At 51.9% G+C, this 12,451-nt stretch overlaps 1 pseudogene across 1 annotated transcript; it reads left to right on the top strand.

Annotated features, from left to right (window-relative positions):
- Positions 1–3,341: 3,341 nt before the first annotated feature.
- Positions 3,342–5,753, top strand: LOC311521226 (myogenesis-regulating glycosidase pseudogene; annotated as a pseudogene). The gene has a single exon. The product of its transcript is annotated as a myogenesis-regulating glycosidase pseudogene (transcript).
- The last annotated feature ends 6,698 nt before the right edge of the window (positions 5,754–12,451 follow it).

The following is a 12,451-nucleotide window of genomic DNA, read 5'->3' as shown; positions in this document are numbered from 1 at the left end:
AGTACAGATGTAAGCTGTGACATTTCCAGCTTGGGACCTGCCCAGGGCTCCTTCATGCACCTTGGGTCTGATTCTGATTCCATGTGCACTGGTGCAAATCAGGAGAACCAGTGACTCCATTCACATCAATGAAGCTGCACCTGGCAAATCAGGCACATTGTCTCTTTGTCGCTACTCCCCTCCCCACTACTCCCTCTTGCTTCCCACCTTCCTCCTTTTCCAAGAGATCCTGCTGCTGGTTCGAGAACCTCTCCCGATTCAGCTCCCACCATCGCCTTGATAACTAAATTGTGCTACTCACTGAGAACTGCAGGGGGCAGTGTGGAGCCTCATGCAGCAGGCGCTTCTGTGACATTGTGCCCCTGGGAGTATGGGGCCTGCTGCCCCAAGGATCCTGTGCCTTGCCCCCTGCCCCCACCAGGAGGGAGGCCACTGTAAGGCTGGGGTGTGAGAAGAGATGATTCAAAAGTGGAAGGGAAAAAATATAATTGGAAATTGTGAAACATTTGTTCTGCAGGTTTTGAAAGGGGGACAAGTTTTCACTCAAAGTTTTATTGAAAACTAGTTTTGAAATTCTTCATTTCCCCCACCTTTTTCTTTCCCCCCTTTCCCCACTTCCCATTTCTCATCCCTTTTCCACTTTGCCACCGAAAATGGGAGGAAAGTGCATTAAAAAAAAAAGGTGAACAGAAAAAATTTAAAAAAGATCTTATTAAAACCACAGCACATCGTTTAGGTCACTGGGAAGCTGATCTGATGGATAGTGAAATGACCGATTGATGGCATTTTTAATGGACCTTCAAGCCGCTTAGCATTACTCTGTTGGGAGTCTGATGTCATTAAGAAAGATGGAAAAACACTTTGAGACACTTGTTGCGTAGCTTGATGGTCAAGCTTATTGCCTTTTCCCACCATCACCCACAAGATGTTTCTGAGGACTTGCTTCTTAACCAGACCTTCGCAAGCTGCGTTGGTAGGTCTCTTTGGAAGTCTTGTTTTGTTTTGTTCCTTTATCAATAAATTTGACAAAACATTTAAAAGGCAATAAGATAGATTTGATTTCTAAAACTCATCAGTTTTTACACAGATCAGTGAAAGTTAACCACTTAGGCCCATATCCTCAAAGGTGTTTAGGTTCCTAAACCCCACTGATTTCACGGATCCTCTCACCTGACTGAGATGATTTCACCAGAGCAAAGTAAGGGTGTGGTTTGGTGGTCAGAGCACTGGACTGGGATTTAGGAAACCTGGAGTCTATTCCTAGCTGACCTGCAGTGCAGTGACCAGCCAGGTGTCCTTTGCTAAGTCCCTTCCCTTCTCTGTGCTTCATTATGTCTACACTGCAATTAGACACCCGCGGCTGGCCCGTGCCAGTTGACTTGGGCTTGCAGGGCTCGAGCTAAGGGGCTCGACAGTGTAGACGTCTGGGCTTGGGTATCATGTTTAGTCTTAAGAACAGTGAGAGGATACCTCACAGTCTTCAAATATGTTGAGGGCTGTTATAAAGAGATCAGTTGTTCTCCGTGTCCACAGAAGGCAGGACAAGAAGGAATGGGCTTAATGTGCAGCAAGGGAGATGTAGGTTAGATATTAGGAAATCTTTCTAACTCTAAGGGTAGCTGCACTCTGGAACAGGCTTCCAAGGGAGGTTGTGGAATCTCCATCATTGGAGGTTTTTAAGAGCTAGTTGGACAAACCCCTGTCAGGGATGGTCTAGGCCAGGGTTTCTCAGCCTATGGATCGGGACCCAAAATTGGGTCGCCAGAATGGTTCAAAGGGTGGCATGGCAGCTCCTGCGGCTCCTGTTGCATGGGGTGGCTGGGCTCGCCTCCCTGATCCAGGTACTGCAACCTCTGGGGTCCCAGCGCCACTCAGGTTGAGCCCAGGTGTCATGACGACGAGAGTCTGAGTAGGCCAAATTTGAGTGAGTGGCCCTGCAACCCCGTGAGCCAGGTCACAACTCCACTCACAAAATGTGGTCCAGTCAGGGCGTGTGTGGCCAAACCTGAGCGGTGCTGCAAACCCGGAGGTTGCAACACCCGGAGCGGAGAGCCAAGCCCAGCCAGCCCCACAGCACAGAAGCTGCAGAAGCCGCCACTGTGGGGTGAGTGACGTGCAGGATCAACTCCCGCAGGAGAGAGGATCCGACCAAAACCACCCAAGGGCTTCCACCGCCAGACTAGTTACTGGGTTGTGAAAGGCCATAAACATTGACAAATGGGTCCTGAGCCCAAAAAGATTGAGAACCACTGGTCTAGGTTTACTTGATCCTGTCTCAGTGCAGGGGGCAGGACTAGATGACCTCTCGAGGGCCCTTCCAGCCCGACATTTCGATGATGAACACGTTCCTTCTATTATGGCAATCCCAGTTAAAACCCCAAGTACGCTTTCCCCAGAAATCTTCCCTCCCACACTGCTCTCCTTCGAGGTTTCTGCCAAACCCTCTTTCCACTGACAGGGGGACGCACTCTCCCCTCGACCGCAGTGACAATGAACCTTTTCTCACTTACCCTGATGTAAACCGGGAGCCACTCCCCTGCAGCGGGTGGATCTGTGCTAGTGTGAACGAGCGGAGACCTGCCTCCGGCGCTGACGGAGAAGGAGACACCCTCCGGCGCTGACAGAGCCATACGCCACTCGATGCCTACGGGGCTGACCGTGCCGGCCCCACCTGCAATTCAGCCAATCAGCAAACTGAATCTGCCCTCTGTGAACCCTCAGGCTGATGGACCTGACCTGTTCATGTCCTACAACCAACCTGCTTTAAGTGCTTTGCTGAATCAGGGCCTACATGGTGAGGCTATAAATAGCTCTCTTGCGGGAGCTTGCTCCTTCCTATTTTAGCAGCTTAATGGCATTCAGGGAGTGATGTGCAGACAGACAATTAACCTCCATGCCATTAGACGGCTGTGATTACCAGGTCCCCTCAGAAATGAGACATCACTTCTTTGTAACTGAGCCAGGGAAGTGGATGCCTAGCTGCCAGCATGCTCACATTAACTGCAGCATGAGGGCAGAGAGATACGGGCAGGGTGGGGAAAATGCATCCAGGAATCTACTTGACCAAAAGACAAGAAGCCAGAGATCATTGCGGAGCTGCGAGCCTGCATTCTCTGCTAATTGCCCTTGTTTCTCCGCAGAGTCCTGTCCGCTTCTCCCCAGTGCTCTAGCTTTGTCTCATCCCCTCCTCCCAGCTTGGCTGAGCTGAGCCACATTGCAGCCAAGAGCTCATGGGAACCTTGGCATACCCATGTCTGAGAGCATGGTATTATAATAACCCTCGCTCAGCTGCCAGTGAACAGAATGTACCAGACTGGAGCAGAACTGCAAGTGAAAGCAGAGGGAGTCTTCACCAGAGCTACAAGAGGGATGATTTGGTCCATTAGCTGGATTCATTTAGTTGATATTTCTAACATTTCACCCCTGTGCTGTGTCAGGGATCAGTGCTGGAGGACTGAATGGGTTTGGAGAGGACACTATGACTGACTGATTCTCCTGTTCGTATTTCTCCTTGATGAACCAGAGAAGAACAACACAGTAAGAAACAAAGCTCCTGGCCACAAGGGCTTTAGGGGCTCATGGAAAATCAGCCCTTTCATCGTTTAAGAAAGAGCAGGAGCTCTGAAAAGGGGAATGCCATGGGAACACGCCTGCCTGACAGCTTCACCCCAGTGAAGCCGAAGCTGTCCAAGGAGCTGAAGCCAATGATCGGTGCAATAGTCATCGGGCTCATCTTGTTCATTGCGGCGGTGGTGGCTTGGTGCTACTACACGGCGTCTCTCAGGAAGGCGGAGCGGCTAAAGACGGAATTGATGGACCTGAGGAAAGATGGGTTCATCATCAAAAACCACAACGGGGAGGTGGTCTTCAGACTGGCCTTTCAGTCGGGCACCCTTGATCTGGAGTCCTGCTCGAAAGAAGGGGAGATTTTAACATGCACCAGGTCGGACAGAGGGAAGCTGAATTTCTTCATTCAGACAGTCAAGCCCAAGGACACGGTGATGTGCTACCACGTCCACTGGGAGGAGTTTGTGGTAGACACGGTGGTCGAGCACACCATGTTTTGGGAGGACGCTCACTGGTACGGGGGCTGTGAAATGAGCATCCAGCACTGGCCAATCAGACTCCCAGGGTACCAGGAGCCCATGCCCTTTGTGACGAGCGACGTGTATTCCTTCAGGGGCAGCTTTGGAGGCATCTTGGAAAGGTACTGGCTGTCCTCGAAAGCGGTGGCTATAAAGATCAAGAACTCGGTGCCCTTCCACCTGGGGTTTAACGCCAGTGAACGGTCGCTCTTCTTTCAGGCCAGGTATAAGGATTCTCCCTACAAACCGCCCCTTGGGCAGCAGCCTTTCCCGGAGCTAAGCTACCGTGTCTGCGTGGGCTCGGATGTGACCTCCATTCACAAATACATGGTGCGCAGGTACTTCAACAAGCCTTCGAAGATCCCATCAGAAAACGCCTTCCGGTACCCCATCTGGTCTACATGGGCTCTCTACAAAAATCATATTGACCAGGATAAACTTCTAGATTTTGCAGAAAAGATTAAAAAGTTCCGGTTTAATTGCAGCCATATTGAAATTGATGACATGTACACCCAGACGTATGGCGATTTTGACTTTGATCCGGTAAAGTTCCCTAATGTGACAGAAATGTTCAAAACGCTGAAAGAAGAGGGATTTAAAGTTACCCTGTGGACGCATCCCTTTATAAACTACAATTCCTCCAATTTTGGAGTGGGGATAGAGCAGCAGCTCTTTATCAAGGAGCCGACAGGGAAACTCCCCGCGATGGTGAAGTGGTGGAACGGCATAGGGGCCATTTTGGATTTTACCAATCCCACAGCCAGGGAGTGGTTTCAGAGCCACCTGAAACAACTGCGGTCAAAGTACGGCATAGCGTCCTTTAAATTTGACGCTGGTGAGGTAAGCTACCTTCCAAAGCAGTTCAGCACCTTCAGGCCCTTGTCGGATCCCAGCATCTGGTCCAGACGGTACACGGAAATGGCCATTCCGTTCTACGAGCTCGCCGAAGTCAGGGTTGGCTACCAGTCCCAAAACATCTCGTGCTTCTTCCGCATCATCGACCGCGACTCGGTTTGGGGATATGAGCTTGGCCTCAAGTCCTTGATCCCTACCGTGCTCACCATTAGCATGCTGGGGTACCCTTTCATACTACCAGACATGATTGGAGGAAACTTTCTGCCAAACAAGACGGAAGGTGCTGTTGAAATCCCGGACCAGGAGCTGTACATCCGCTGGCTGGAGTTGTCAACCTTCATGCCCTCCATGCAGTTTTCCATACCCCCCTGGCTCTACGACAAGGCAGTGATTGAGATTGCACAGAAGTTCACAGAGCTGCATGAGTCCCTGGTTGCCCCTCTCCTGTTGGAGCTGGCTGGGAAGGTCACCGACACGGGAGACCCCATCATACGGCCCATCTGGTGGATTTCTCCCAGGGATGAATTCGCTCACAAGATCGACTCTCAGTTCCTCATTGGGGACACCCTCATGGTAGCCCCTGTCCTGGAGCTGGGCAAGCAAGAGCGAGATGTGTACCTCCCGGCCGGCAAATGGCGCAGTTACAAAGGGGAGCTGTTTGAGAAGACCCCAGTCCTGTTAACAGACTATCCTGTTGACTTGGACGAAGTTGCTTATTTTCTTTGGGTATCATAACAAATGTAGCCATCAGTTTTAAGCTTTGTGAATGGGGGATAGATTGAAAAAATTAGGCAGGTCTGAGTTCCTGAGATAAATATGCCTCTCTGGGACATTCTAAATAATTATCATGATTCCAATTGCACAGAACCATTTTTGTGGATTAATAAACAGGACACTTAAAATATCTTCGTATACATTTCATCCTTTAAAAGGTCCAGTTCCAAAGCTTGACGACTTGGTTGTGGTATTATTTGTAGATCTAAGGTACAGAAACACAGAGTCCACTAGGGCTTTTCCCCCCCAGTCCTATATGACATTGATGCTCTTTTTTGAAAGGGTACTTTAGATGGTTTCCTTTATTCCACACTGATTCTGTTGTTCCCATGTCTTTATTTTATTTTAAAATTGCTTTGTCATTGGCTGAGGAATTGCTCACAGCAGTGTAATCCTTTAAAAGTGAACCAGTGACACTCCTGCGGAGACTGGGGCCTTCAAGTTCTTGCCACCACAAGATGCGATGGTGTTTGATGGAGTAGCAAAGGGTGGTAACAATCTGCTGCAGACTGATTTATCAGAAGAAGCAAAAATGAATGTTGACACACAGTAACATTATGGCAATAGAATCATAGAATCATAGAATATCAGGGTTGGAAGGGACCCCAGAAGGTCATCTAGTCCAACCCCCTGCTCGAAGCAGGACCAATTCCCAGTTAAATCATCCCAGCCAGGGCTTTGTCAAGCCTGACCTTAAAAACCTCTAAGGAAGGAGATTCTACCACCTCCCTAGGTAACGGATTCCAGTGTTTCACCACCCTCCTAATGAAAAAGTTTTTCCTAATATCCAATCTAAACCTCCCCCACTGCAACTTGAGACCATTACTCCTCGTTCTGTCATCTGCTACCATTGAGAACAGTCTAGAGCCATCCTCTTTGGAACCCCCTTTCAGGTAGTTGAAAGCAGCTATCAAATCCCCTCTCATTTTTCTCTTCTGCAGGCTAAACAATCCCAGCTCCCTCAGCCTCTCCTCATAACTCATGTGTTCCAGTCCCCTAATCATTTTTGTTGCCCTTCGCTGGACTCTCTCCAATTTATCCACATCCTTCTTGTAGTGTGGGGCCCAAAAGTGGACACAGTACTCCAGATGAGGCCTCACCAATGTCGAATAGAGGGGAACGATCACGTCCCTCGATCTGCTCGCTATGCCCCTACTTATACATCCCAAAATGCCATTGGCCTTCTTGGCAACAAGGGCACACTGCTGACTCATATCCAGCTTCTCGTCCACTGTCACCCCTAGGTCCTTTTCTGCAGAACTGCTGCCTAGCCATTCGGTCCCTAGTCTGTAGCTGTGCATTGGGTTCTTCCCTCCTAAGTGCAGGACCCTGCACTTATCCTTATTGAACCTCATCAGATTTCTTTTGGCCCAATCCTCGAATTTGTCTAGGTCCTTCTGTATCCTATCCCTCCCCTCCAGCGTATCTCCCGTAAACTCCTCCCAGTTTAGTATCATCCGCAAATTTGCTGAGAGTGCAATCCACACCATCCTCCAGATCATTTATGAAGATATTGAACAAAACCGGCCCCAGGACCGACCCTTGGGGCACTCCACTTGATACCGACTGCCAACTAGACATGGAGCCATTGATCACTACCCGTTGAGCCCGACAATCTAGCCAGCTTTCTACCCACCTTATAGTGCATTCATCCAGCCCATACTTCCTTAACTTGCTGACAAGAATACTGTGGGAGACCGTGTCAAAAGCTTTGCTAAAGTCTAGAAACAATACATCCACTGCTTTCCCTTCATCCACAGAACCAGTAATCTCATCATAAAAGGCGATTAGTTTAGTCAGGCATGACCTTCCCTTGGTGAATCCATGCTGGCTGTTCCTGATCACTTTACTCTCATGCAAGTGCTTCAGGATTGATTCTTTGAGGACCTGCTCCATGATTTTTCCAGGGACTGAGGTGAGGCTGACTGGCCTAATAATTCTAATAATGACTGGCCTAATAATTCTCCCCGCCCCGGGAAATATTAGTGACTGTTACAGATACTAAAACTAAGCTAGCATACCTCTGGCCCGAGTTCAGCAAAGCACTTAAGCACACGCTTAAATCCCGTTGACGTCAAAGATTAAATCGCAAAGCCAATGCCGTGCTTAAGTGCTTTGTGGAATAGGAGCTTTTACTATTATGCAGTCTTTTTATATGGGATAGAGCATGGATTGGAACTCAGGAAACTGAGATTCTATTCCTGGATTAGCCACTGGCCTGCTGGGTGACCCTGGCAAGTCACTTCTCTTCCTTGTGCCTCAGGTTCTCCATCTGTAAAAGGGGGATAATGATCTGAACCCCTAAAGGCCAGGACTTAATATTATTAAAAAGTAATATACCACCCCCCTTTCCAATAACTTTGGCAGTACTCATTTAACTTCCCATTCACCACTGAGAATATCCCTCAGGAAAGAACCAGACCACCTCCCCCACCCTCCAAGCCCCACTCCTGGTTTGGCTCAGCACGTAGCCAGGCCAAGCATCTCTTGGAAGCTCCGTCTCCAGCAGCTACGGAGCTTCTCACCTGTCCTCCCCACACTTAACCCAGTTTAATGAGTCAGTTTTATTGAGGTGCTGTGTAGGCAGGACCTCCCTGGAGTCCATTTAGTTCTGCTACTGCCTTTTGCAATAGCTGGTTCATGCAGCAAAGTCCTCCGTCTGCAACATCTCTCACCTAAGCTTCCATGGGAGGGGAGTGAAGAACCTTAGAACCCATCAGCAAAGCCCTGCTTGCTTAGAAATCTATTCCTCACTACAAGGTAAAAACTCTGTCCACTCTCCCAGCCTGCCTGGGAGGCGTCTACCTCCTACAATCCAGGTTTACGTGTAGTTATGGTGAGCTCCCAAAGATGTGTCACTTGAGGAACTGGGTTGGGGGTAGGTAGCCTATGCAAATAAAGCTTTGTATGGCAGCACTTTCCCCTTTTCATCAACAGAGGGAGTAGAGAGCTCTTTCTCCTTTGGAGCTTCTGACCACATAGACTATACGCAGGCGTTGGTTACATTGATACGTTCACAGTGTAATGGCCCTTTTCTGTTTTACACTTCAGTTTAGTTATTCCTGAAAAAATAGTAAGCAGAATTTATTGTTACAAAAGTGATGCAGGGTTTTGAACTCACCCGGTAAACAAACAGTGTGATCTATCTATGTTACATATCTGGCCTTCTCACCTCAGTGTCTGAGCACCTCTCAGTCTTTAGTGTATTCATCCTCACACCCGCCCAGTCTGTGAGATAGGGCAGGCCTATTGTCAGTCACACAGGGAGAGGAAAGATGGTCTTGGTGGTTGGGGCATTCGCTAGGGGCTTGGGAGATCTGGGTTCGATTCCCTGTTCTGTCACAGAGCCCCTGTGTGACCTGGGGCAAGTCCTGTAATTGCTCTGTGCCTCAGTTTCCCCCCATAAAAAGGGGATAATAGCACAGCCCTTCCTCATGGGGCAGGGGGCTGTGTGTGGATAAATACATTAAAGGTTGTGAGGTGATGGTGGCCATATAAGTTCCTCAGATGAACTAATTCCTGCTCTGCCCCAGACTATCTAAACTGGGTGTCCCCCAGTCCAGGCTAGCACTCTAACCTCTGAACCAGCCTTCCTCTCCTAACACAAAAGATGAGAGGCATAGCCCTTCTCCTGCGTGATTCCCCATGCATGTGGGCTACACAGCGCTGGTGGCTGGCAGAGGAGCACGGCTGGTGAAATGAGCTCTGGGCTTTAGAGCTAGCAGCGCCTGGTGCCTGTGTGGGTGAACGCACCTCCACAGTCTCAACCCAGGGCTGAGTTAGCGAGGACACCCCATCGGGCAGCTCTGAGCTGCCTGCCATCGGGCCAAAGAAACCCCTGGGTGATGCCTCTTGCAACCTGCCCACTCCTCGCAAAAACCCAGAACATGCACCCCTCCCCCTGTCACTGCCCCAACCCCATTCCAGCCTCTCTGTCTCCTCTCTACGCTGCTCCCACCAACCCCAGGAGAAATTCTGCCGCTCTCAAGGGCTGTTGGTCTGTCCACGCCTCTTGCCAGTGTGCCAGAAGGGGGCCTGCCTTAGCCCAGCGCCCGGCTTTTTAAGTGTGAGCAGCAAGCCTCATAGCCACTGACGGGCTGCGTCTGACCCCCAGCTTCCTGGCTTAGTGATGCCTGGACCAGGACAAGCCCGGCCAGCTGGGGCAGTGCCTTGTGCATCCCTGCCGACTTCTGCCACCGGTGGTGGGATTTGGGCTGGGGTCTGGGGTCTTGTCTCCCAGTGACATGGGACAGTTGGAGCTCTCTGATTGGTTAGCTGCCCCAGTTGCTCTCTCTCCCTGCTCCCCCTTCCCAAAGCCATTCATTCTCATGGAGGGGGGTGGGGAGGAGGCAGCTAGAGAGCCCAGCAGCTGTTCTGCCCCCCACTTCTGCTCCCCCCCTGTGATCAATCGGGACAGGATGGTGACCCTGATCTCCCCCCCTCACCCCTTGCAGCACCCAGCCTGGGAATGGCTGGTGGGGATGAAAAGCTTCTGGAGCTGCTCCCTGAGCCTGGAAGGGGCAGAGGAGACCCCAGTGCAATCCCTTCAGGCCTGTGTGGGTCGGGTGAAGAACCCCAGGAGGACCAGAGGTGAGGCTGGGAAGGGTGCACCTGATGGGGGGCTCGGGGTGCTGAACTGATGGGGGGACTGGGCAGATGTGGGGTGGGGGGATGGACAGAACTGATGTGGGGCAGAATGATGAGGGGGCTGGGTGAGGGCTGTGAGGGGAGCACTGATGTGGGAACTGGGGGACAGGACTGACTGGAGACCGAATTAATTGCTGGGCAAGGGATGGGCAGAGGTAGACAGTGGGCAACACTAATTCTCTCTTTCACACACACACACGATGGACAGGGCAGTTCAAAAACCAAGACAGGCCAAAAACCACAGTATGATCTTTTAAAAAAACTGTATGATTTTGGGAGCCAGAATTTGGCAGAATCTGATGATTTTTACTCTCTTGAGGGTGACATTACTGCAGTTCTGAACTATAGTTTGTCCCACCTCTCCTCTAGACCAGGCTCCTAAATCAAATCACCCCTTTGGACTGCCCACCGCTTCAGCACCTTGGCCGTGGGGAGCCATCACCTTGGAGGTGCTGTCTCGAACCACTCAGATGGCAGCATGCGCCTGTGTGAGCATCTGAAAATGTTGGCCTAAAGGGGCCAGAGCAAGTCACTGTGATTGCTGGGTTTAGAACGGGGTGGGCAAACTTTTTGGCCTGAGGGCCACATCTGGGTGGGGAAATTGCTTGCAGGGCCATGAATATAGGGTTGGGGTGTGGGAGGGGGTGTGGTGTGCAGGAAGGGGCTCAGGACAAGGGGTTGGGGCAGAGGAGAGGTGAGGGGTGTATGAGGGGGCTCAGGACAGGGGGTTGGGGTGCAGGAGGGGGTGCACAGTGCCGGAGGGGGCTCAGGGCAGCGGTGCAGGGAGGGGTGCGGAGTGCGGGAGGGGGCTCAGGGAAGGGGGTTGGGGTGCAGGAGGGGGTGCACAGTGCCGGAGAGGGCTCAGGGCAGTGCTGCAGGGAGGGATGAGGAGTGCGGGAGGGGGCTCAGGGAAGGGGGTTGGGGTGCAGGAGGGGGTGCACAGTGCCGGAGAGGGCTCAGGGCAGTGCTGCAGGGAGGGATGAGGAGTGCGGGAGGGGGCTCAGGGAAGGGGGTTGGGGTGCAGGAGGGGTTGCTCAGTGCCAGAGGGGGCTCAGGGCAGCGGTGCAGGGAGGGGTGCGGAGTGCGGGAGGGGGCTCAGGGCAGTGGTGGAGGGAGTGGCGCGGGGCCCACGGTGCCATGGGGGTGGCAATCCCGTGGGCCAGATCCAAAGCCCTAAGGGGCCAGATCCGGCCCACGGGCCGTAGTTTGCCCACCCCTGGTTTAGAACCCTCTCTGCTGTCCATCCCCTGCGCATCTCTGTGGTACCTGGCTCCCTCAGCCCCTACACACCATGCTCCTCTCTCCTGGCCTCCTGCAAACTACCAACCTCTCCCAGGGGCCACCTCCCAGGGGTCTCAAACTCAAGCCAGGGTCCCGCACCGGGGGGACCCACTTTTAACGAGGGTCAGCAATGGGAGGAGGGGACAGAGGGGAGTGGGGTTTGGAGGGAAGGGCGGTGCGAGGGCAGGGCCTCAGGGGGAACGGGCAGTGGGAGGGCAGGGGCTCAGGGAGAAGGGGTGGTGCAGGGGCAGGGCCTGGGGGACGGCATGGCGTGCGGGGGCAGGGCCACAGTTTGGGCACCTGTGGTGTCCCCCCCCCCAACTTTTAAGGTGCTTCTGCCGCTCCTTAACCAGGCTTTGCATTAATTGCTTACAGCCAGCGGGAAAGCAGTCCGAGCCCCACTCACTGACGAAAGGGCCAGCTAGGGATGAGGATGCGGATGTGGTATTATTTGTATTGCGGTAATGTCTAGGAGCCGTGGACCAGCCCCCGTTACGCTAGGCACTGTACAAACACCGCCGTGTTGTGTGTTGGGGTTGGAAAGGTCAGCACAGAGCCAAGGGTAAAACATTTTTTTTCTGGGCATCGATTAAAAACAATCCTGAGGCAATTGCACACGCAGCGGGAGGGGGGGGATACCGAGCGAGGCCTTTTATCTGTGACCATGAAAGAAAAGCAATTCTACATAACAGAGCGAAGCTCAGGGCTAAATATAGTTCCTGTGCGTTTGATACCTACTGGACAAAGAAGGGGCTCCTACCTGCACTGCTTGAGAGGGGAATGAGGAGATATACTTCTCTTAACCCCTT

Source organism: Lepidochelys olivacea, assembly GCF_965140295.1.
Source record: "Lepidochelys olivacea isolate rLepOli2 genome assembly, chromosome: 5".
In the NCBI taxonomy this organism is placed as follows: Eukaryota; Metazoa; Chordata; order Testudines; family Cheloniidae; genus Lepidochelys; species Lepidochelys olivacea.
This window is presented reverse-complemented; position numbering and strand designations above follow the sequence as displayed.